This window comes from Tachyglossus aculeatus, chromosome 2 (assembly GCF_015852505.1).
Source record: "Tachyglossus aculeatus isolate mTacAcu1 chromosome 2, mTacAcu1.pri, whole genome shotgun sequence".
Taxonomy (NCBI): domain Eukaryota; kingdom Metazoa; phylum Chordata; class Mammalia; order Monotremata; family Tachyglossidae; genus Tachyglossus; species Tachyglossus aculeatus.
The window spans coordinates 149704483-149730411 of record NC_052067.1 but is presented as its reverse complement, the minus strand read 5'-3'; the positions used below and the strand labels follow the sequence as shown (position 1 = coordinate 149730411).

Here is a 25929-nt window from a genome sequence, read left to right as displayed (position 1 = left end):
GGGGAAGTCACTTAACTTCTCTGTGCCTCAGTTATCTGATCTGTAAAATGGGGATTAAGACTGTGAGCCCCCGTGGGATAACCTGATCACTTTGTAACCTCGCCAGCACTCAGAATAGTACTTTGCACATAGTAAGTGCTTAATAAATGCCATTATTATTATTATCATTATTATTAGTAGGAGTAGTGGTAAATGTGGTGTTGGAGAAGGCTTTTGTGAATACCATCGACTGCCCGAAAGACAAACAAATGGATTTTGGAGCAACTTAAACCAAAGTGGTCCTTGGAAGGCCAAATGACTCGACATAGATTAGCATGTTTTGGACACATAATCAGGAGAATTAACCATTGTTGGGTAGGGACCATCCCTATATGTTGCCAATTTGTACTTCCCAAGCGCTTAGTACAGTGCTCTGCACACAGTAAGCGCTCAATAAAACACAATTGAATGAATGAATGAAAGGAACAGTCCAGGGAAAATGTGGAAGAGGCAGACCAGCAGCTAGATGGATAGAGACCATAACAACAATAACGGAAGAAACACAGATTTATTACTCTATTTATTTTACTTGTACATATTTACTATTCTATTTATGTTCTTAATGATGTGTATTTAGCTTTAATTCTATTTGTTCTGACGACTTGACACCTGTCCATATGTTTTGTTTTGTTGTCTGTCTCCCCCTTCTAAACTGTAAGCCCGCTGTTGGGTAGGGACCGGCTCTATATGTTGCTGACTTGTACTTCCCAAGTGCTTAGTAGAGTGCTCTGCACACAGTAAGTGCTCAACAAATACGATTGAATGAATGAATGAATGAACCATCAGAAAGATTGCAGATAATGGCAGAAGACAGGATGTTCTGGAGAAACTCTATCTATAGAGTCACTATGAATCAAAAACGACTTGGCATTTAATAATAATAATAATAAAGCTCACCAAAGGTATGGACATACAATGTATGGTCTTCTGGAGCCAGTGGAAATCAAAAGAAACACACAAATACTCCTTCTCATGTTCACTTCACGTTGCCTTTATAAATTCACTGGATTATTATGAACATAATAATAATACTAATTGTGGTATTTCTTAAGTGCTTATTATGTTCCAAACACTATACCAAGTGCTCAGGACCCACATGGGACTCAGAATCTAAGTAGGTAAGAAACAGGACTGAATTTCCATTGTATAGATGAGGGAACTGAAGCACAGAGAAGTTGAGTGACTCACCCAAGGTCACGCAACAGACAAGTGGTGGAGCAGGATTAGAACCCAGATCCTCTGACTTCCAGGCCCGTGCTTTTTCCACTAGACCAAGCCTCTTGGTGGACTGTGAACTTGCAGCGTGGCCTAGTGGAAAAAGCACGGACCTGAGAATCAGAGGACCGGGGTTCTAATCCCGGCTCTGCCATACATCTTCTGTGTGACCTTGGTCAAGTCACTCAACTTCGCTGTGCCTCAGTTACCTCATCTGTAAAATGGAGGTCAAGATTGTGAGCCCCATGTGGGACAGGGACTGTAACCCACCTGATTACCTTGGATCTACCCCAGCGCTGAGACACTGCTTGGTGCATTGTAAGCTCTTAACAAATACCACAATTAGTAGTAATAGTAGTAATAACAGTAGTAGTAGTAGTAGCTAGGGATTGTTTCTTCCTATAGAAGAGAAAGCATGCATGGGCAAGAGTGTCTGGAGTGAAGACCCTATGAAGATATAGTCCTAATATGACACAAAGCTGGCTAGAGATATTTACCACATGTCAGGCTAAGGTCAAGAACAAAACAGAGTCATAGGCAATGAGAAAAGAGCATTCTCTGAAACCACAAAAACTAAGAAAGCCATAGAATATAAAAGTTGTCAGGATGTTTGCTATGTGTGTTGAACAAAAAGAGATATAGGTATTTCTGTTTTCATTAAATGACTTTTTTTAGAAGCAATAGGGAATGTTTTCTGTTCTGGTATAACATGATCCCTATGTAGGTCCAAATCAATTAGGTGGAGAAAGAAACAGCTGAACAAATGACTGGTTCAAGCCAGGATGCACAATTCTTCTCAGCCTCTGATGGAGCAAATCACAATGTACTTTGTGTTTCTTTCTGTATTTGCCATGCAGTAAAAAAGCAGTTAGTGAAAAATATGTCAAGTGTTCTGCTAATGTTTGACAAAACAATAACGTTGAGATTTGTATAAGAAATGAGAATCATGATGCCATATTTGAACCATCTTCCACTAACTAATTCATTCCCACTGGGAATCGATGGTTGGTATTATGGGATTTTTCCATTAACACAAGGCTGTTCTTGAACTCAATTCCCACACCATACCAAAGTGACTGGACTTTGAGACAGAAGGCAATCCTACTGACGCCATTCTGAAAACAAGCACTATTTTTGACCAACGTAATGCTCTGTACATATAACCCTAATTCGCAATGGTAAGAAATAGATGCGACACCTTAAGAAAAGGAACTTTAGCAATTTTTAGGATATAAGAATAGGGGTTTAATTATTACCTTAAAAATCTCCCAAAGTATCAAAGCAGATACTCAAGAGAGAGAGTGTGTATGGAGAAAACAGGCTAATTCCCTAACAAGAACTAGAGCCCAGAGCAGTTTTCCTGCATGTTACCAATGTGGGAAGATTTTAACAACAAAAGTTGTCTAACATATTTTCACCATATTCCTGGGGCACTTAACTTCTCAGTGCCTAAGTTTCCACATCTGTAAAATGGGTATTCAATGCCTATTCTCCCTCCTTAGACTGTGAAGCCCATGTGGGACAGGACTGTGTCTGACATGATTAACTTCTAACTCAGTGCTCAGAAAACTATTTGAAATACAGGAAGTTTAACAAATACCATAATATTAATACATACTACATACATACACACATACTAATACATAATACTAAGATATCTCACAGTAAAACAATTTTAAACAATAATAATAATAATTGTGGTATTTCATTCAATCATATTTATTGAGCGTTTACTGTGTGCAGAGCACTGTACTAAGCGCTTGAGTACTGTACTAAGCACTTAAGTTCTTACTGTGCCATTCATTCATTCATTCAATCGTATTTATTGAGTACTTACTGTGTGCCGAGCACTGTACTAAGGGTTTGGACAGTACAATTTGGCAACATATAGAGACAGTCCCTATGCAACAACGTGCTCACAGTCTAGCGGAGGAGACAGACAGCAAAACAGAACAAGTAGACAGGTGTCAATACTATCAAACTAAACAGAATTACAGATTTATACACATCATTGATAAAATAAATAATAAATATGTACAAATATACACAAGTGCTACGGGGGGAGGGGAAGAGGGAGGGCAGAAGGAGGGAGTTGGGGTGATGGGGAGGGGGGGAGGAGCAGAAGATAAGGGTGTGCTCAGTCTGGGAAGGACTCCTGGAGAAGGTGAGCTCTCAATAGGGCTTTAGGCGCTGTACTATGCATTGGGATTGGGGTGGATACAACCAAACTGGGTTGAACACAGTTCCTGTCCCACCTGGGGCTCACAATCTCAATCCCCATTTTACAGATGAGGGAACCGAGGTCCAGAGAAGTGAAGGGACTTGCCCAAGGTGACAAAACCACAAGTGGCAGAGCCCGGATTAGAATCCACAACTTTCTGACCACCAGATCTGTGCTCTATCCACTACGCCATGCTTATTGCCACAAAGATTTCCATTTTCTCTAGTTTTATTGTGGATAATAATTGTGGTACTTGTTAAGCATTTACTATGTATCAAGTCCTGTAGTAAGCGCTGCAGTAGAAACAAGACAATCCAATCCCACATGGGGTCACAGTCTAAGTAGGAGGGAGAACAGATACTATTCTGGCCTATCACTACTTCCCAGCAATGCTATTTGTCCTGTAGAAAGACCACTGTTCTGAGAATCAGGAAACCAGGTTTTAGATCCAGTTTTAACTGATAGGGCTATGCCAACAAATGTACAGCTCCACGCGAATACTGAAAATAATAACAATAATACTTGTATTTCTTAAGTGTTTACTTTGTGGCAGGCACTGTTTTAAGCACTGGGGTAGACACAAGATAGTCGGGTTGGAAAGTCCCTGTCCCACATATGGCTTACAGTCTTAATCCCCATTTTACAGATGAGGGAACTGAGGGCCAGAGAAGTTAAGTGACTTACCCAAGGTCACACAGAAGACATGTGGCAGAGACGAGATTAGAACTCATTACCTTCTGACTCCCGGGCCCGTGCTTTATCAACTATGCTATGACGACTGGGTTTCTTAGACTCTGCCCTGAAAGTTGGCAACAACCAGAATTGTTCTGAAAAATAACTGGCTGCTATAGGTGTTGAACACCACAGCAGTTACCCATCAGGGATGAGAGTAGCTCTGAACTCCAGCCTATCAGCTCCTTCTGGGCAAGGAACATGTCTTCCAACTCTATTATATCGTACTTTCCCAAGTGCTTTGTACAATGCTCGGCACACAGTAAGTGCTCAGTAAATATGATTTATAGATTGACCACAAACCAATAGCATTATACTCCACTCCTTTGCACAGATTCTCAATCAATAGAATTTACTGAGCACTTACTGTGTGCAGACCACCGTACTAAACACTTGGGATAGTAGTAATAATAATAATGACATTTGTTAAGCGCTTACTATGTGCCAAGCACTGTTCTGAGTGCTGGCAGGGGGTACATGGTAATCAGGTTGTCACACATGGGGCTCACAGTCTTAATCCCCATTTTACAGATGAGGGAACTGAGGTCCAGAGAAGTGAAGTGACTTGCCCAAAGTCACACAGCTGACAAGTGGCGGAGTTGGGATTAGAACCCATGACCTATGGCCCAAGCCCAGGCTCTTTCCACTGAGCCACGTGCTACAGTACAATATAACAGAGTTGATAGACATGTTCCCTGCCCGCAGCAAGTTTGCAGTCTACAGGACTCCTGGAGATTGCATACCAAGGACGATCTGTCCTTTCTTATGGGAGATTCCACCAACATTATCTTTACATCATATCCCCCACAGTATTAAAAGTCACCAGAGTTGTTATTACTGCACATATTGCCTGCAGAAACTATTTTAAGTATTTGCTCATCATTCACATCTGCATAGTAAGCTTATGTGGTGGTGAAGGTAGAAAAGTTTGGCAATTGTGTGGATGGAGAAAATGGGGAGTTAGTGTAAGTCTGGGAACAAGGAGAAACAAAGGAGTTGAACGCAGTAAGAATTTGACTTGATTTAGAAAGATTTTTCTAAGTAAAACAGAAACAGATCACTTTGTGTGATTTATCTGCAATGATTCAGGCCATAAAACACTGATGGTTCATATCCATCTGTAATTTAATTTCTGTCTTCCCCTCTTGTCTATAAGCTCCTTGTGAGGAGGGATCTACCTATTATATTGTACTCTCCCCAACACGTTTTAGTATGGAGTTCTGCACAAAGCATTCAATAAAGATTATTGATTGACTGACTGTTAAACAGTCTGTCTCTAAGCATTTAGTGGCTACAGAATGCATTGTGTTGGTGTAAATGTTAGGGGATTTGGAAAATTTAATCAGATTTAGATAGAAAATAATACCATTACTGAATGATCATTTTAACTTGCCCTTTCCTCTCAATCCAAACCGCTACTCTGCTCGTTCAAGCTCTCATCCTATCCCGTCTGGATTACTGCATCAGCCTCCTCTCCGATCTCCCATCCTCCCGTCTCTCCCCTCTTCAATCCATACTTCACTCCGCTGCCCGGATTGTCTTTGTCCAGAAACACTCCGGGCATGGTACTCCCCTCCTCAAAAATCTCCAGTGGGTACCAATCAACCTACGCATCAGGCAGAAACTCCTCACCCTCGGCTTCAAGGCTCTCCATCACCTCGCCCCCTCCTACCTCACCTCCCTTCTCTCCTTCTACAGCCCAGCCCACACCCTCCGCTCCTCTGCCGCTAATCTCCTCACCGTGCCTCGTTCTCGCCTGTCCCGCCATCGACCCCCCGCCCACGTCATCCCCCTGGCCTGGAATGCCCTCCCTCCCCACATCCACCAAGCTAGCTCTCTTCCTCCCTTCAAGGCCCTACTGAGAGCTCACCTCCTCCAGGAGGCCTTCCCAGATGGAGCCCCCTCCTTCCTCTCCCCCTCCTCCTCCTCTCCATCCCCCCCCCGCCTTACCTCCTTCCCTTCCCCACAGCACCTGTATATATGTTTGTACGTGTTTATTACTCTATTTTACTTGTACATATCTATTCTATTTATTTTATTCTGTTAATATGTTTTGTTTTGTTCTCTAACTCCCCCTTTTAGACTGTGAGCCCACTGTTGGGTAGAGACCGTCTCTATATGTTGCCAACTTGTACTTCCCAAGCGCTTAGTACAGTGCTCTGCACACAGTAAGTGCTAAATAAATACGATTGAATGAATGAATCTCCATTCTTTATTTTTGGGCCCAGATTCACCCATTTTTGAATGTTGTCTTGGCCTTCAAGCGCTTTACAAAACAGAAAGGTTAACATTTATAGCTCGGATAACAACTCGGTCACTGCTACCTGCCACCTTTGGATCTTTGTTGGCCAAACTGGAACCATTAATAGTGATTCTAATCCCAGCTGTGCCAGTAGCCTGCTGTGTGATTTAGGGGAAGCTATTTACTCTCTCTGCTCCTCAGTTTCCTCAGCTTTAAAATGGGGAACTGATACCTGTTCTCCCTAACTCTTAGACTGAGCCCCCTGTGGGATGGGGAATGCATTCAATTCATTCATTCATTCAATCGTATTTATTGAGCGCTTACTGTGTGCAGAACATTGTACTAAGCGCTTGGGAAGTACAAGTTGGCAATGTATAGAGACGGTCCCTACCCAACAGCGGACTCAATTGATTACGTTGTATCTACCACAGCAGTTAACACAGCGTTTGACAAATAATAAGCTTCTGAAAATATTATAGCTGTTATATCTAGGGTGAGCAAAGTTGCTCTCTTTCTGTGCCTCATTGACATTTTGGGGGTAAGCCCTCACTGCCCGCCCCTCGCTTTGAGGTGTAATTACTGACCCGAGTGGTGTCAATTCAGAGTCATACGATGCCAGTAGTCCTGGAGCTGCTTGGTAGTGGACGTAGGTAGGTAGGCATCCTGGAGCCACTATTCCTCAACAAACCCTCTTACCTCACACCTCCTGGGCTTTGGTAGAGATATTTCAGTCACCAGAACAGATGCCTCATTCCCTTTTTCATTCTGAGGCACTTCCCTTGGGGCCTGCACCTCTGATACTAACCCTTCACACCTTATTAAAACAGGATCCCACTCTTCTTTCCTCCCTGATCACCATTCTTCATCCATTCACTCTCCGGCGGCTCCTTTCCCTCTGCTTTTAAACACACCCATGTGCTCCTATTCTCAAAACACCCTCTCTCAACCTCACTGCACCATGCAGCTATCGTCTCCTCTCCCTGGAGGAGCGCCTGTCTGAAAAGGTTGTTCACACACCCTGCCTCCAGTTCTTCTCATCTAACACCCTTTTGACCCTCTACAATTCAAGTTCTGCCTCCTCTTTAGCTCTGAAACAGCTCTCTCCAAGGTCATCACTATTCAAGGTCATCTCTGCTCGTTCAAGCTCTCATCCTATCCCGTCTGGACTACAGCATCAGCCTTCTCTCTGATCTCCCATCCTCCTGTCTCTCCCCACTTCAATCCATACTTCATGCTGCTGCCCATATCGTCTTTGTCCAGAAACACTCTGGGCGTGTTACTCCCCTCCTCAAAAATCTCCAGTGGCTACCAATCAACCTATGCATCAGGCAGAAATTCCTCACCCTCGGCTTCAAGGCTCTCCATCACCTCGCCCCCTCCTACCTCACCTCCCTTCTCTCCTTCACCAGCCCATCCCGCACCCTCCGCTCCTCTGCCGCTAATCTCCTCATCGTGCCTCGTTCTCGCCTGTCCCGCCATCGACCCCCGGCCCACGTCATCCCCCGGGCCTGGAATGCCCTCCCTCTGCCCGTCCGCCAAGCTAGCTCTCTTCCTCCCTTCAAGGACCTACTGAGAGCTCACATCCTCCAGGAGGCCTTCCCAGACTGAGCCCCTTCCTTCCTCTCCCCCTCGTCCCCCCCATCTTACCTCCTTCCCTTCCCCACAGCACCTGTATATATGTATATATGTCTGTACATATTTATTACTCTATTTATTTATTTATTTTACTTGTACATATCTATTCTATTTATTTTATTTTGTTAGTATGTTTGGTTTTGTTCTCTGTCTCCCCCTTTTAGTCTGTAAGCCCACTGTTGGGTAGGGACTGTCTCTATATATTGCCAACTTGTACTTCCCAAGTGCTTAGTACAGTGCTCTGCACACAGTAAGCGCTCAATAAATACGATTGATTGATTGATCTCTCCAAGGTAATAACTATTATTGATTGATGATGACTTTACCTAGGTACTGTTTGTGAATAAATGTAAAAAAGCATTTCAAAATTTTAACAATCCTAAAATTTCTCCACCCTAGGAAAGGAAATCACAAGGTCAGAAGTAAAACTAAGGTTGAATTTGATTGAAAACTTCAATCTGAAGGATTATCTTAAGTCTTAGATCCCAGTTATAGAGAATTTCCTATTAAAAAATCCATTTTGAAAGGAGGAAAAACTTAAGGGACAAACTCATTTCTATTCTAAGAAATTGGAAGGTGTTGAATTAATATAAATGACAACACCTTAGTGATTTCTGTGTTCTCTATTTGTGCAGTGAACCAGTCCACTGACTGAGCAGAGGCACAGTGTAAGATGAGACATTTAAATTACTTGAAAGTATGTCAAAAGGTAAAATTCCAGAAAGGAAGCAATTAAGAAAAAAATAGATGGGTGCCTCTATTTTTTGACCAGTTGAATTTAAATGGCATATTCTCACCAGCAATCCAAGAAAATAGAGCAGTTATTCTTTCTTTAATTCAAGGGGCAGGCAATAAAACAGCAGGAACTTGGTCAGTTTGGCAAGACATCTCTCTTGAGAGGAATAAGACACGATTCACTCTGTACTGGTTGGCACAAACTCTTTAAAAACAATCCACTATTTAGATATGCAAACAAAGTCGCCTTTGTCCTTTGTGCTGTCAGCAAGACCGTAACTCATAAAGTACTTTAGCAAGACTAAAATATGACAACATTTAGAGTAAATTTAAAGAATATATAAGGAAAACACTATTCCAGGAAATCGTTTGTCTCATTTGCTCGTACTGGTTGTTCAATCTATACGTATGGATGATGAAGATAAAAATGGATTCTCCTATAAATCAATCAATCATATAGATTGAGCACTCTTTGGAGAGTTCCATACAACAGAGTTGGTAGATACATTCCCTGCCCACAAGGAGCTTACATTCTAGCAGGGAGCTTACGATCTAGAAGGGACTGTTATGAACTAATGATACTCATTGCCTATTTGAGGGATTTTTTTTTCCTTTTAGTTATCTGAGCCTCTACAAATGTACATTTCTCAAGAAAATATTCTTTCCTAATATTAGTGCTATTACTGAACACTTACTATGTGCAGAGCATTGTAATTGGTATAAAAGTTGGCCTTTAAATTTTTGCAATACTTTTATCAAATCACTTTCCAAATCTTATCTACATACTGTTTACAACATTAAATACTACTTCAGTAAAGTGGACAGTTTTGTACTGTGTTAAAATGGAGAACCTCCCCTAAAACATGGGCATCCAGGGGTTGAGATCAACAATTTAAACAGACCGATGTGGGATAAGATGGGAGGGGAGGGAAGAAACAAAAGACAAGGAAAGACAGACAGACAGACAGACAGACAGACAGACAGACACACACACACACACTCCATCACAGGAAGGTCTGCTCCCCTAATCAGCAGCCCTATCAACATCTGACTTTTTAAGGTACTTTTTAAGCGTTTACTATGTGCCAGATAGTAGATATAAAGTAATCAGGTTGGAAAGAGTCGCTGTCCCCAGTGGGTCTCACAGTACTAATCCCCATTTTACATATGAGGTAACTGAGGCACAGAGAGGTGAAATGACTTGCCCAAGGTCAACAGCAAACAAGTGGCAGAGCTGGGTTTAGAACCCAGGTCCTTCTGACCTCCAGGCCAGTGCTCTAACCACGAGGCTACGGTGTTTCTTCAGCCCCACTGTTCAGGTCTTTTCTATGACTTTTCAGCCCTGCCACCTCTATTAATGTCACATAAGTCCACTGCGAACTTTTTCTCCAGGAAGATGCCCAAGGGACTGATGAAATAAGGGTGGGTCCTCTGGAAGATATAGAAGGGTTGAGGAAGGTCTACTATCCCATAGAACCACATGGGACCATATTCTTGCTATTTCTGATAGTCACTGGCCAATGGTTCCCCAACAATCCTGTTTGTTGGCCTCTTAGAGGTTTCAAAAATGGCAGAGGAGTATGTGATTCTAAGCCTTCTCTATCCAAGAGGAAGAGACAGAGTTATTGGCACCATTTTTGACAATTGTTATGAGCTCTAAAGGGACCACAGACATTTCATGACAAAGGACCATCCAGCAATATTTGAAATTGGCAGTCTCTTTGGGCTAAGGGAAATTCTTGGCAAAGGGCAATTCCCAAATCAAATGAGGCTCATAAAGCTTGTAATGTGGTCCTTAGTGACTTTTGTAATTAGCTTCAGTTAGATAAGGTGATTCTATCTACCAATGCTACTGAATTCCAGCTTTTCCAACTTCCCACATACCCATCTGGGAAGGAGAAAGCTAGTCTCTGCTTAGTGTTTTTATTTTTAGCAAATTGCTGAATTATGAATCCCAAGTGTTAAGATTTAATTATTTAGATGAATTAATCTTGTCATAGTCCCAAACTGTATGCCAGGCTAACTTATCTGGGTAGTGGGGAAAATCTGGAATAAGTTTAACTAAAGTCCCTGGCATCTGTCAGAATTAACAAAATGGGCATCAATTCAAGGTCTTTCCTAAAGTGCCAGGTTAACTTTTGGATCAAACTGCATGCATTTGGTAAATGGAAAAAAAATCAATTTATTTGTAAATGATTTCAAATATTGAAGAGGTAGTAGAAAATACTGCAAATTCTGCACAGTAGGCACAACTGAATAAACAGTACTTAGACATCACACAGCAATGACTGTTCATCAGCTCTGTGGAACAGTACTGGGTTATTCTTTTTCAAACCCTTCATTGTCTCTCTGCTCTCACTGATCTCTCCTATGGAGAAAAAGAAGTCCTCAGACAGAAGAACTGTTTTGATGCCTCAAGTGGTTCGTAAGTTGTTTAAGAGGTTTGGTGGTGTGGTATGTGACTGACAGTAATCAGCAGTTCGGTAATCAGGACCCGAAACACAGTCCTTTCCCATTCCCCTGTTTGTTTTATGAATGAGACACTAATAAAGGGTGAGCATGGGAAGTTAAACTCAGAGATGGAAACATCAAAGGAACAGGATTCTTCCAACTGGATTATCCATGTAGCATTAACCGTACTGACAACAGAACATGCTGCACATCTTTTTAAAATGAGAAAACCAGGATTCTTATCAAAACGCTTGTCATTCCCTCACAATGAGAAAAAAAGCTAATACGTTTGACCCTTGAAATAGCTAATTTGTCTGTATGAGCTTTTTGAAAAGATAATCGGATGTACTAGAGATACCCTATATTCACATATGCGCATCCCAAAGTACCTCACTGTGTTGAAATAGAAGTTTTAAATTTTGACCTGTTTCCAACTGGATTCTCCTTCCATGACTTTCTTTCCACTTGATCCTTTAAACAGTAATATTGCTTCTCTCCAAAACTCTTTCATAGATTTAACAAGTATTTCCTTACGTGTGATATTAAAAGATGGATGTACCTTCCAATCTCACAGTCTGATTGGGGTCAATCATATTTTCTACATTAAACCTGAAAAGACAGTCCTAATACTGCTAGAGTGGAATTTGGAGAACCAGGTTCTGCTGGCTGGGGATTTGCCAACAATTGTGAACATTTCTGACCAACAACCACCTAGGATATTTTGCTAGATAAGCAGACCAAATTAAAATCTTGAGCAATACTGATAATAATTGTGGTACTTGTTAAGCGCTTATTGTATGCCAGGCACTATATTAAGCACTGGGATGGATACAAGCAAATTGGGTTGGACACAGTTCCTGCTTTACAATTGGCTTGCCATCTCAATCCCCATTTTACAGATGGGGTAACTGAGGCAAAAAGAAGTGATGTGACTTGCCCAAGGTCACACAGCAGACAAATGGTGAAGGCGGGATTAGAACCAACAACCTTCTGACTTCCGGGCCCTTGAACTATCCATGACTCTACGAGCAATAGTTGGGTGTTATGGACAGCAGAGACCATAGGAGTTACCAAAGCAACTATCTGCTGGACCATGGCACTTCAGCACAGCATCAGCCCTACCCTGTGACAATTTTGGCCTAAATAGGCCCTGCATGAAAAAAGCCTTGGTGTACATTTTTTTTGCAATGTCCTGCTCTCCATGCACCTGTAGAAATTAAACTCAGCAAACCACTGGCACTATGGCAAACTCCCTTCCGCAGTTTCTCAGTCCAAAACGTAAGGCCCAACACTCATCCATCGTAAACAATGGAAGACTCTAGCATATATATGATAGAATCATATGGAAAACATTTTTCCATAAGGATATGTTAAATGGAAATAAATAGCAAGTTAACTGCAGTCGAAAGACAACATTTCTCTTTGAACAGCAGATGAAATGAGTTCATTCCAGGGAATCGAATTTCACAGTTTTTTTTTACTGATATACAATTAAGTTTTAATATTATCAAATTGCCTGCTGACAAAACCTTTGTGGCAGCTAGATCCAAATTGGTACAAAAGCTAGAATTTCTCAGAGCCTGGCAAGCTTATATGTAATTAGTTTTACATTATGTAAGCATTTCGTTAACCCTAAATTAAGCCAATCAAACAGTCATATTTATTGAGCACCTACTGTGTGCAGAGAGCTGTACTAAGAGCTTACTTCATTCATTCAATCGTATTTTTCGAGCACTTATTGTGTGCAGAGCACTGTATTAAGCGCTTGGGAAGTACAAATCGGCAACGTATAGAGACGGCCCTACCCACCAACGGGCTCACTGTAAGCTTGTTGTGGGCAGAGAATGTGTCTGTTATATTATACTCTCCCAAGCACTTAGTGCAGTGCTCTGCTCACGGTAAGTGCCTAATAAATACAATTGAATGAATTGTACTCTCCCAAGCACTTAGTACAGTACTCGGCACACAGTAAGTGCTCAATAAATATGATTAACTGGCTGATTGCAGTATACCAGGATTAACAGTGTGGCTCAGTGGAAAAAGCACCTGCTTTGGAGTCAGAGGTCATGGGTTCAAATCCCGGCTCTGCCACTTGTCAGCTGTGTGACTTTGGACAAGTCACTTAACTTCTCTGTGCCTCAGTTACCTCATCTGTAAAATGGGGATTAAGATTGTGAGCCCCCTGTGGGACAACCTCGTAACCTCCCCAGTACTTAGAACAGTGCTTTGCACATAGTAAGCACTTAATAAATGCCTTCATTATTATTATTATTATTTGGAGTTGGTGCAGATTCTGCTATGAAATATTAACAGATTCTAATAGGCAAACAGCATTTACCTCAAATTTTTCAATTGCATTGGGCTTTTCCACTGACCATTTCATAAGAATGAAGTAAAGAAAATCTTACCTTAATTATATTTTGCAACCAGTTCCAGAATGGGTCCAAAGCAGTTACCTAGGAGTCAATAATGACAGAAAGAGTCAGCTTGATGTATGGTTCCTTTTTTTTTTCCTCTAGTACTGTTATTCAACTTACACGAAAATCAGGTTCAGTATCTTCTGCAAACTACGTGACATTACCAATTATTTCCTGGGAGTTTCCCGTTAGCACATTACATTACAGTACAGATTAGACATAAGCATAAAATTCCATCTCTATTAACTGTAAATGCTTAGTAAGTAGAAGTGGCTTTAGCATTCGTTCCTGATTACTGTATGTAAAAGCCATTATAGGTTGTCTTTTTTTTCTAGAAAAAAAATCAATCCAATATGTGTTTATCGCAATTTCAAAAAGGACATTAACATTTCATATCAAACGCTTTCGAAATAATGCTGAACCTTTTACAATGTAAAAGCAAGAACTGATCGTTTTCCTTTAGAGGATGCACCTTGACTATAAAAATACATGAATGTTTTAGATAATATAGGCTAAAAGTAAATTGTCAATAAATAAAATTGTCAACAAAACAACACGAAAGAGGGAAAGTAAGTCCAAGAACATTTATTAATAAATATGTCATTTGCTTTTAAGTTGACAATTTAAATCCACTCCAAATCAGGAGTCATCAAATTGGCCATCTGGTGATCCTAATTTCTTCTGATGAAGAATTCAGTGAGCACACAGTGAGTTGTTATTAACTGGTGAGACTGTGATGGTAACAGTTCTTCCCCTCCTCTCTTTCTGTCCAGTGGTATTTTGATGAGATTAAGAAGGTAACCTCATTGAGCAATTATTCATGGTCTGAGTGTTGTTGGAAATAAAAACAGACATGTACGTCACATAGAGAAAACCAGGTAATGCATCGAAAAAAAATCAATGCTATTTACTGAGGGCTTACTATATGCAGAGCTTTGTACTAAGCAGCAGACAAGCAGAAGAGTCGAGATTAGAACCTATCACCTTTTGACTCCTAAGCCAATGCTCCATCCACTAGCCACGCTGCTTTGCTGTGGCTGTCTCTTGTTCATGCCTCTCACCACCACCACCCAAAAAACACCTGCTTGCTGTTCTGGTTAAAGGAATGTTTTTTGGTCGGATTTTTTGGTTTGTTTTTTTATTTGCATCTTATAGTAGCATTTTGTTTTTGGTTTGCATTTCTGTAGTTCACAAGGCTCAGCAACCCATGGAATAGGTGACATTTTCACTTTGGCTTTACATGGTTCCATTTCAGGATCTCATGATGGCATCCTCACGGCTAGCACATGAGTTTTTTTATTTGATTTTCTTGTCACAACACAGATTTCTGTAAGCCTCACTGATTCACTGCAAGATGATGCTGATGCAATACTTGTTTTGCGGCAATTAACCTTTCCTCTCTGAATCACGTGCAGCAAATCAATCTTGACCTGGCCATGCTCCCTATCTTGATTGATGCCTGGAAGAGAAATGCCCATCCAAGATTTATACTGTAGTTACAGCACTTAAGATCCAGCTAATAATCCATTTTCTCACAACTTCGTTGCCCTATGCTCCCCTTCTTATGAAGGATGAATAGAAAAATAAAAACAAACACAAGTGTAAGAGTTTCAGAATTCAAGATAGCTTATTATCATTTATCTTCATTCTCTCTTACATCCCATTCTAATTTTCCATTGTATGAGGTCTCCAAATAATCAACTTTAACTTAAACTGTTTCCAGGTACTTAAAATTTATTTACATCGTCATAGCTGCTTAGAGAAGCAGCATGGCTCAGTGGAAAGAGCACGGGCTTTGGAGTCAGGGTCATGGGTTCAAATCCCGGCTCCGCCAATTGTCAGCTGTGTGACTTTGGGCAAGTCACAAGTTCTCTGTGCCTCAGTTACCTCATCTGTAAAATGGGGATTGACTGTGAGCCCCCTGTGTGACAATCTGATCACCTTGTAGCCTCCCCAGCCCTTAGAACAGTGCTTTGCACATAGTAAGCGCTTAACAAATGCCATCATTATTATTATTATCATTTTAGCTCTTACATGAAGGCAAGAGCAGTGATAGAACTCAAAAGCTAAGCCTTAAGGAAATCATTAGCTACTTATTTGGACTTAGTGGATGGTTCTTCCTCTAGATAACCTCTAACTTGGATCTAACAGATGGTCCTGCCCATAGATATTTCTACATCAATATTTATTCAGGATAATAAATTAAACCCTCATGATCAGTAAATACAAACGGCAAAGCAAAATTTCCAATGTTTATAATGTTAGTATCTTCTATCCAGTTCTTTATCATGTAAGCTCTGTGTAGCCAAGGAACATTTCTACGAACTCCATTACATTGAACTCTCCCAAGTGGTTAGTGCAGCGCTCTGCATGTAGTAGACCAAACACAAACCAAAAAGTCAGGTTTTTCCCAAACAATAGACAGTTATACAAAGATGTCCAGTGCTTTTCTGACAGCTAAAAGCTGTGGATTACTCCAAGGGTCCAGCAGAACAGGCCAAGAATCCCCAGAGAAACTAGTTAATAATAAGAAGAAGAATAGTATTTGTTAAGCGCTTACTATGTGCCAAGCACTGTTCTAAGCTCTGGGGTAGATACAAGATTATCAGGTTGTCCACATGGAGCTCACAGTCTTAATCCCCATTTTACAGATGAGGTAACTGAGGCACAGAGAAGTTAAGTGACTTGCCCAAAGCCACACAACTGACAAATGGCAGAGCTGGGATTAGAACCCACAACCTCTGACTCCCAAGCCCGGGCTCTTTCCACTAACCCAGGCTGCTTCCCATGGTTAAGGCACCAGTGGGTTCCAAAGATTGGAATTAGCCTAGGATCTTGGTAGATTCCACTTCTGGAATTAGAAGTCCTGCTCTGGAATGGATACAATGGTCTTAGAACCCCTTCCTGAAAAGGCAGGGTGAATTAATGGAAAGAACATGGGACTGGGAGTCAGAAGGACTTGGTTTCTAATCCCAAGATCTTCCACATATATGCTGTGTGAGCTTGTGCAAGTCATTTAACTTCTCTGTGCCTCAGTTCCCTCATCTGTGAAATAAGGATTAAGAGTGTGAGCCCCATATGGGGCATGGTCTTTGGCTCTTCCACATAATTAAAAGGAAAACTACATATTTTTAGTTTTTAACAATTCTGAGAGCTGAAGTGGTCCACTTACTCATTAGTGAATTACTTGTTTGCATAGGGGCAGTTCTAACCATATGAGTTTAAGAGAGGGTTGTAAGGATGTCGCCACTGGAGAAGTCCAGGTCAGATGTGAGATCTCTCCCCCAAACGACTAAGTGTTGACTGTTAGGCAAGGCTTCCTGGAATCTGAGAAAATCAGAGCAGTTTTTCCCTTACTTCGTTAAATGACCATTTCATTTCTGAATAGAGTAAACTCTGGCATAGAGAAAATCTTTAAATAATAGGTTAGATTTATTTCAGGGAAAATACGACAATCATTTAGAGAATTTACTGAGGTCTTTATTTTTGTGAAGTTTAAAAGCACTGCTTTAAGATTAATGGCATCTCACCAAGTCTCTGTGATCACTTTCAGGGTACAGGCAGAAAATCAACAGACCTACAGGTGCAAATTTCCATTTGAGCATACATCTGGAAATGAAAATCAGGCAATACCCTCAGAAAAATTTCTGAAAGCAGACTGAAAATACAATCTGCTAGCTGTCTACAATCACTATCTGCAATTTCACATCTCTTCCTGCCTTCTTGACACCCCTACCTGTATGCCCTGCTTGCATATAGAACACAACTTGTTCAAAACTGAACTTCTAATTTCTCTCCCAAATTCTTTCCTCTAGTTAACTTTTCTAGCATGGTTAACAAATGGCCACCTTCCCCATTTCTCAAGCCCACAACCTTGGCATTATCGTCAACTCCTTCCATTTCAACACCCACATTCCATCTGTTGCCAAATCCTGTTCAATTTTTCCCTGCACATTTCCTGAATCTGCCCTTACCTCTTCATTCAGACGCACTCTGATCTAAGCTCTTCTCATATCCTGACTTGAATACTGCATCGGCTTCCTTGTTGACCTCCCTGTAACCCCTCTCCATTTCATACTGCTGCCCTTATTTTTCTAAAATATGGTTCAGCATATATCTCCCCCCCTTCAGAAACCCTCAATCATTGTCCATTCCTCACTGTGTTAAATAGAAATTCCTGATCACTGTCTTGAAGGCACTCAATCAACTCTCTTTCGCTACACATCCCCACTTCACTCCTACCATAGTGCAGCCTGTACATTTAACTCTGTTGAAAGCAAACTCCTCAACATATTGCTCACGCTCTCATACCACCTGGAACTCCCTTTTCCTTCTCACTTGGCTGACTACTACTCTCAATCAATCAATGCTATTTATTGAGGGCTTACTGTGCGCAGAGTGCTGTACTAAGTACTTGGAAGAGTGCACTATAACCGACTTGGTAGACACATTCCCTGCCCTTAATGACTGTCTCCCACTCTAGATTACAAACTCGTTGTGGGCAGGGAACGTGTCTGCTTATCGTTATAGTGTACTCTCCCGAAGTACAGTGCTTTGCACACAGTAAGTGCTCAATAAATATGCTTGAGTGAATGGATGAACGATTTTACAATCCACAAAAGCCTTCTAAAATCATAATCTCCAGGAGAAACTCCTTGATTAATCTCTCATCTCCACACCCAACTGAAACTTCATTACTTCTGCATCTCCTAAACATGTGGGCATGAATACCTTCCTGAAGCACTTACGTGCATACCTTTATACTCCATCTCTTTCTCCTGCCCATAAATTTTTTTTGAGTATTTTGTGTCCCATGCTAGAAGACTAACTCCTTGAGGGCAGAGATTATGTTTACTAATTCTATTCTCCCCTTGCTTAGTATGATGTTCTTTATGATGTGCTCAATAAATATTATTGATTGCTAAACCCCATAAGTATACATAACCCACTATGTGTAAGTAATTTGTGCCTAACTGTTTCTCTGATTAGACTGCAAATATTTTCAGAGCAAGGACCATGTCTATTATTCTTTTCTCTGCTCCCAAATGCCTTTAGTGGTTTGCTCTGTATGCAGAGGCAACATGACAATGAAAAGAGCGCAGAATTTTCAATCAAGAGATATAGATTCAATTCTTGCCTCCAACCCTTGCCTGCAGTGTGATCTGGGGCAAGTCATTAATTGATCTGTGCCTCATTTTCCACAATACAACATAATCAGTCTCTGTTCTCCATCCCGCTAAACCTATGAGCCCCATCTGGGACAGTAACTGTGTTAAGTCTAGTGATCTTGTACCTACGCCAGTCTTAAGCAGTGTTTCTCAATCAGTGGCCTTGATTGAACACTCACTGTGTACAGACCACTGTTCTATGCTCTTGGGAGAGTACAGAATAATAGAGTTAATAATAATAATAATGTTGGTACTTGTTAAGCACTTACTATGTGCCAAGCACTGTACTAATCGCTGGGATAGATAAAGGGTAATCAGGTTGTCCCATGTGGGGCTCACAGTCTTAATCCCCATTTTACAGATGAGGTAACTGAGGCTGAGAAGTTAAATGAATTGCCCAAGGTCACACAGCTGACAAGTGGTGGAGCCGGCATTAGAACCCATGACCTCTTACTCCCAAGCCCGGGCTCTTTCCACTGAGCCACGCTGATTCTCTAGTTGGTAGACAGGTTCCCTGCCCACAGGGAGCTTACAGGGAGGAGCTTAAATGCCATCATTATTTGAAGCTGTTCAATGAACACTGATAAAGTAATTTTCCAGACTGGTGAAATAATTGTACTTTACTGGTGGAGTTGGTATGAGTCAATACCCTAGGTACAGAGCAGCAGGACTAATGATAAAAAACAAAAATCCTGGTTCCCAGGTTACCACTGTAATTGCCAGGCTGATTTATTCTGAGATTGCAAGAATAAATATGATTGATTGATTATATTTATTGAGTGCTTACTGTGTGCAAAACTCTGTATTAAGCACTTGGGATAGTATAACAATATAATAAACACATTTTCCTGCCCATAAGGAGGTTACAGTCTAGAAAGGGAAACTGACATTAAAAGAAATATGAAAGACTGGAAGTCATTTATCAAAAAGTGTGAGTTTTAAACCCATGTTAATACTGGAGAGATTTCACCAGTGTTGTACAGTCCTAATTCAGCACACCTGACATCTAATAGCAATAATCCCATCAATTCTTTCTCGAACCAGGTTGGGGTAGGGATGGGGAGAGGAAGAGAGGGAAGGAAAGAAAGGAAAAGAAACAGGGCATATTTACAAATAAAGAAAAACACCATGGCAAATGAAACTGTGATGAGGCAACATCTAAAATAACTGGCTCCAGGCTATCTCCACACAACTATCCAGTCTTCACAACCAAGTGAGGTCCTCATAGGGAAGTGTGAATGAGCCCTGAGGGGGGAAGGGAAAAGCCAAGATATTTTTTGTTCTTGTCTTTATTTTTCAGCCAAATATCTACTGATTAAAAACAAAAACCTGGCAAAAGGCAATACTAGTTGATAGCAAAAGAATTCAGCAAAAAGAGGGGAGAAGCAACTAGTCTCTCATCCTATCCCATCTGGACTACTGCATCAGCCTCCTCTCCTATCTCCCATCCTCTTGTCTCTCCCCACTTCAATCCATACTTCACACTGCTGCCCAGCTTGTCTTTGTTCAGAAATGATCTGGGCATGTTACTCCCCTCCTCAAAAATCTCCAGTGACTACCAATCAACCTGCGAATAAGGCAGAAACTCCTCACCCTCGGCTTCAAGGCTCTTCATCACCTCGCCCCCTCGTACCTCATCTCCCTTCTTTCCTTCTACAGCCCAGCCCGCACCCTCCACTCCGCTGCCGCTAATCTCCTCACTGTGCCTCATTCTCGCCTGTCCCGCCGTCGACCCCCGGTCCACGTCATCCCCCGGGCCTGGAATGCCCTCCCTCTGCCCATCCGCCAAGCTAGCTCTCTTCCTCCCTTTAAGGCCCTACTGAGGGCTCACCTCCTCCAGGAGGCCTTCCCAGACTGAGCCCCCTCTTTCCTCTCCCCCACCTCCCCCTCTCCACACCCCCCGCCTTACCTCCTTCCCTTCCCCACAGCACCTGTATATATGTATATATGTTTGTACGTATTTATTACTCTATTTTACTTGTACATATCTATTCTATTTATTTTATTTTGTTACTATGTTTTGTTCTCTGTCTCCCCCTTCTAGACTGTGAGCCCACTGTTGGGTAGGGACCGTCTCTTTATGTTGACAACTTGCACTTCCCAAGCGCTTAGTACAGTGCTCTGCACACAGTAAGCACTCAATAAATACTATGGATTGATTGATTGATAGTCGAAAAATAGAGAAAGGAAGGGAAAGGAAATACCAGTTTTCATCGATCAATGGTATATGAGCACTTCTGTGTGCAGAGCACTGTACTAAGCACTTGGGAGAGTACAGTGTAACAAAGCTATTGTGGATAGAGCATGGACCTTTCATGTTCCCCACTGTTAATAATAATAATGGCATTTATTAAGCACGTACTATGTGCAAAGCACAGCGTGGCTCAGTGAAAAGGGCACGGGCTTTGGAGTCAGAGGTTATGGGTTCAAATCCCAGCTCCGCCACTTGTCAGCTGTGTGACTTTGGGCAAGTCACTTAACTTCTCTGTGCCTCAGTTACCTCATCTGTAAAATGGGGATTAAGATTGTGAGCCCCACGTGGGACAACCTGATCACCTGGTAACCTCCCCAGTGCTTAGAACAGTGCTCTGCATATAGTAAGTGCTTAAAAATGTCATTATTATTATTATTATTATTATTATTATTATTATCATTATTATTATGATAAGCGCTGGGGAGGTTACAAGGTGATCAGGTTGTCCCATGGGGGACTCAAAGGCCAAATCCCCATGTTACAGATGAGGTAACTGAGGCCCAGGGAAGTTAAGTGACTTGCCCAAAGTCATACAGCTGACAATTGGCAGAGCCGGAATTTTGACTCCAAAGCCCATGCTCTTTCCACTGAGCCACGCTAATTACAACTCAGGGGGATTAATAAATAAATAATAATGTCATCTATTATGCACTTATTATGTGCAAAGCACTGTTCTAAGCGCTGAGGAGGTTACCAGGTGATCAGATTGTCCCATGGGGGGCTCACAGTCTTAATCCCCATTGTACAGATGAGGTAACTGAGGCACAGAGAAGTTAAGTGACTTGCCCAAAGTCTCACAGCTGACAATTGGCAGATCCAGGATTTGAACCCATGACCTCTGACTCCAAAGCCTATATTCTTTCCACTGAGCCATGCTGCTTCTCACACTGCTTAATGTCCTTGTACTCCTAATACCAGAACAATTTTATGACAGAAGATGGGACATTCTGAAGAGGCAGTGTCCATGGAGTACTATGGAGAAGCAGCATGGCTCAGTGGAAAGAGCGCGGACTTGGGAGTCAGAGGTCATGGGTTCAAATCCTGGCTCTGCCAAATGTCAGCTGTGTGACTTTGGGCAAGTCGCTTAACTTCTCTGTGCCTCAGTTACCTCATCTGTAAAATGGGGATAAAGACTGTGAGCCCCATGTGGGACAACCTGATCACTTTGTAACCTCCCCAGCACTTAGAACAGTGCTTTGCACATAGTAAGCACTTAATAAATGCCATTATTATTATTATTATTATGGGTTGGAAAGGACTCGACAGCAAATGAGGGTTACTCATAATAATAATAATAACTGTGGCATTTGTTAATCAATCAATCAATCGTATTTATTGAGCACTTACTGTGTGCAGAGCACTGTAGTAAGCGTTTGGGAAGTACAAGTTGGCAACATATAGAGACGGTCCCTACCCAACAGTGGGCTCACAATCTAGAAGGGAGAGACAGAGAACAAAACAAAACATATTAACAAAATAAAATAAATGGAATAGATATGTACAAGTAAAATAAATAAATAAATAGAGTAATAAATACGTACAAACATATATACATATGTACAGGTGCTGCGGGGAAGGGAAGGAGGTAAGGCGGGGGGGATGGATAGGGGGAGGAGGGGAAGAGGAAGGAGGGGGCTCAGTCTGGGAAGGCTTCCTGAAGAAGGTGAGCTCTCAGTAGGGCCTTGAAGGGAGGACTCAATCAATCAATCAATCGTATTTATTGAGTGCTTACTGTGTGCAGGGCACTGTACTAAGCCCTTGGGAAGTACAAGTTGGCAACACAGAGACAGTCCCTACCCAACAGCGGGCTCAGTCTAGAAGGGGGAGACAGAGACAAAACCAAACATACTAACAAAATAAAATAAATAGAATAGATATGTACAAGTAAGATAAATAGAGTAATAAATATGTACAAACATATATACATATATACAGGTGCTGTGGGGAAGGGAAGGAGGTAAGATGGGGGGGATGGAGAGGGGGACGAGGAGGAGAGGAAGGAAGGGGCTCAGTCTGGGAAGGCCTCCTGGAGGAGGTGAGCTCTCAGTAGGGCCTTGAAGGGAGGAAGAGAGCTAGCTTGGCGGATGGGCATAGGGAGGGCATTCCAGGCCCGGGGGATGACGTGGGCCGGGGGTCGATGGCGGGACAGGTGAGAATAAGGCACAGTGAGGAGATTAGCAGCAGAGGAGTGGAGGGTGCGGGCTGGGCTGTAGAAGGAGAGAAGGGAGGTGAGGTAGGAGGGGGTGAGGTGATGGAAAGCCTTGAAGCCCAGGGTGAGGAGTTTCTGCCTGATGCATAGGTTGATTGGTAGCCACTGGAGATTTTTAAGGAGGGGAGTAACATGCCCAGAGCGTTTCTGGACAAAGACAATCTGGGCAGCGGCATGAAGTATGGACTGAACTGGGGAGAGACAAGGATTGGAGATCGGAGAGGAGGCTGATACAGTAGTCCAGACGGCATAGGATGAGAGCTTGAATGAGCAGGGTAGCGGTTTGGATGGAGAGGAAAGGGCGGATCTTGGCAATGTTGCGGAGCTGAGACCGGCAGGTTTTGGTGACGGCTTGGATGTGACGGGTGAACGAGAGAGCAGAGTCGAGGATGACACCAAGGTTGTGGGCTTGTGAGACGGGAAGGATGGTAGTGCCGTCAACAGTGATGGGAAAGTCAGGGAGAGGGCAGGGTTTGGGACGGAAGACAAGGAGTTCAGTCTTGGACATGTTGAGTTTTAGGTGGCGGGCAGACATCCAGATGGAGATGTCCTGAAGAACATACTAAGTGCCAGGCACTGTACTAAGCTCTGGGATGGCTACAAGCAAATCAGGTTGGACAGAGTCCCTGTCCTACATGGGGTTCATAGTCTGAATCTCTATTTCACATGTGTGGTAACTGAGGCCCAGAGAAGTGAAGTGACTTGTCCAAGGTCACACAGCAGGCAAGTGGCAGACAAGTGGCAGGATTAGATCTTGGCTCCTATGCTCAGGCTAGTATTCAGGAAATCGACACAATGTGGAGACTGGCAGTCATATAGGGACAGAGGAAGTGAATGTTTTCTGGACAGAAAACCAGACTTGATTTGGCATTTGAGATGTGTACTAACTGCCCTTTTTCCCATCAGGATCCACTAGCTCTAACAGATTGAACCCAGGTGTCAGCTCAAAATGGGACGTAGCCAGCAGGCCTGACAACTCTGTGTTGAGAAGCAGCATGGCATAGTGGACAGAGCACAGGCCAGGGAGTCAGAGGGTCATGGGTTCTAATCTAGGCTCTGCCACTTGTCTGCTGTTTGACCTTGGACAAGTCACTTTCACCTCTGTATGCCTCAGTTACCTCATCTGAAAAATGGGGATTAAGACTGGGAGCCTCATGTAGTCCACAGACTGTGTCCAACCCGATTTGCTTGTAGCCACCCCAATGCTTAGTACAGTGCCTGGCACATAGTAAGCACTGAAAAAATGACATTATTATGATTACTATTAAAGCTTGCTTAAAAGGAAACAGAACGGGATTCTTCTTCACGAAGGTGGAATAGAGCTTTGTCCCAAAGTCTTCCCGATAACTATGATGAGCAACAGTGCGAATTTCATATTCCATCAATCAATGGTATTCATTGAGCACTCCCTCTGTGTAGGGAACTGTACTAGGTGCTTGGAAGAGTACAGTACAACAGAGTTAGATCAGTTACCTTTCCACAAGGAGCTTACTGTGATATATAAGGGTCATCCTTACTCAGAGCAAAACTACGGAGTAATCCAAAATTAATTATGGGGGTATGACCAAATTTAGGTCCCTTATAGGTTCCTTAGGGTTCTACAGATGAAGAATAAGGTAATACCTGTAAAACACATTACCTTCAGGTTTTCAGGTCCTTGGATCAAGGACTTCCATAACATTCCATTTGTTTTTGTCAAAACTGACAGGTGATTTTCTGCTTTCTGACTTTTTCTAAGAGTGCTTATTTTATGTTTGTGTTTTTGCCGTCTCAAACTACATAACTAGTCCTTGAACTCTCCTTAACACAACTTGGAAGGAAGATCAACACATGCATCAATCATTCACTTTCTAGAAAATTAAGTATGCTCTTGATGGTTTGTAACACAATGGAGGAAAAAAAAGATTAAATCATAAATACAGGAAGCAGTGTGGCCTGGTGGAAAGATCCCAGGCTTGGGAGTCAGAGGACCTGGGTTCTAACTCTGGCTCTGCCTCATGCTTGCTGTTTGACCCTGGGCAAGTCACTTAACTTCTCTGTGCTTCAGTTCCCTCATCTGTAAAATGAAGATTTGATTCCTGTTCTCCCTCCTACTTAGACTGTGAACCCCCTGTGGGACAAGGATTGTGTCCAACCGAATTAAACTGTATCTATCCAAGCACTTAAGACATGCTTGACACACATTAATTGCTTAACATAATAATAATAATAATAATAGTGTGAAAAGAAACCAAAAGAAAAGGAAGTTAATCTAAGTCAGTTCTGCAAATAAGTAATCCTCAATGAAACCCACAATAATTTTCTCTGGAGGCAAAAAAAGTTTAGAAATTCCGAGAAACATTACATCTGACCTTGGATAATTAGAATTTCACCATTCTAATAATCTGACACTATATTCATAATGATGATAATAACTGGTATTTGGAAAGCACTTACCATGTACCATACTAAGTACTGCATTAGCTTAATCGAGTGCTTACTTTGTGCAAATTACTGTACTAAGCATTTTGGAGGACAATTTAATAGAGTTGGTAGACAGATTCCCTGCCCACAAAGACCTGATGGTCTAGAGAGGGGAGAAAGACATCAATATGAATAAACAAATTACAAA

At 42.0% G+C, this 25929-nt stretch overlaps 1 protein-coding gene across 4 annotated transcripts in view; it reads right to left on the bottom strand.

Moving 5' to 3' along the window:
• CNTN1 (contactin 1) overlaps positions 1 to 25929 on the bottom strand; it is a 520093-nt gene that overhangs the window by 333769 nt on the left and 160395 nt on the right. For all 4 annotated transcript variants that reach the window (XM_038769914.1, XM_038769941.1, XM_038769948.1 and 1 more), the window contains exon 3: positions 13679 to 13726. The gene's annotated coding sequence lies outside the window, so the exon portion shown is untranslated. The remainder of the gene's footprint in view (positions 1 to 13678; positions 13727 to 25929) is intronic.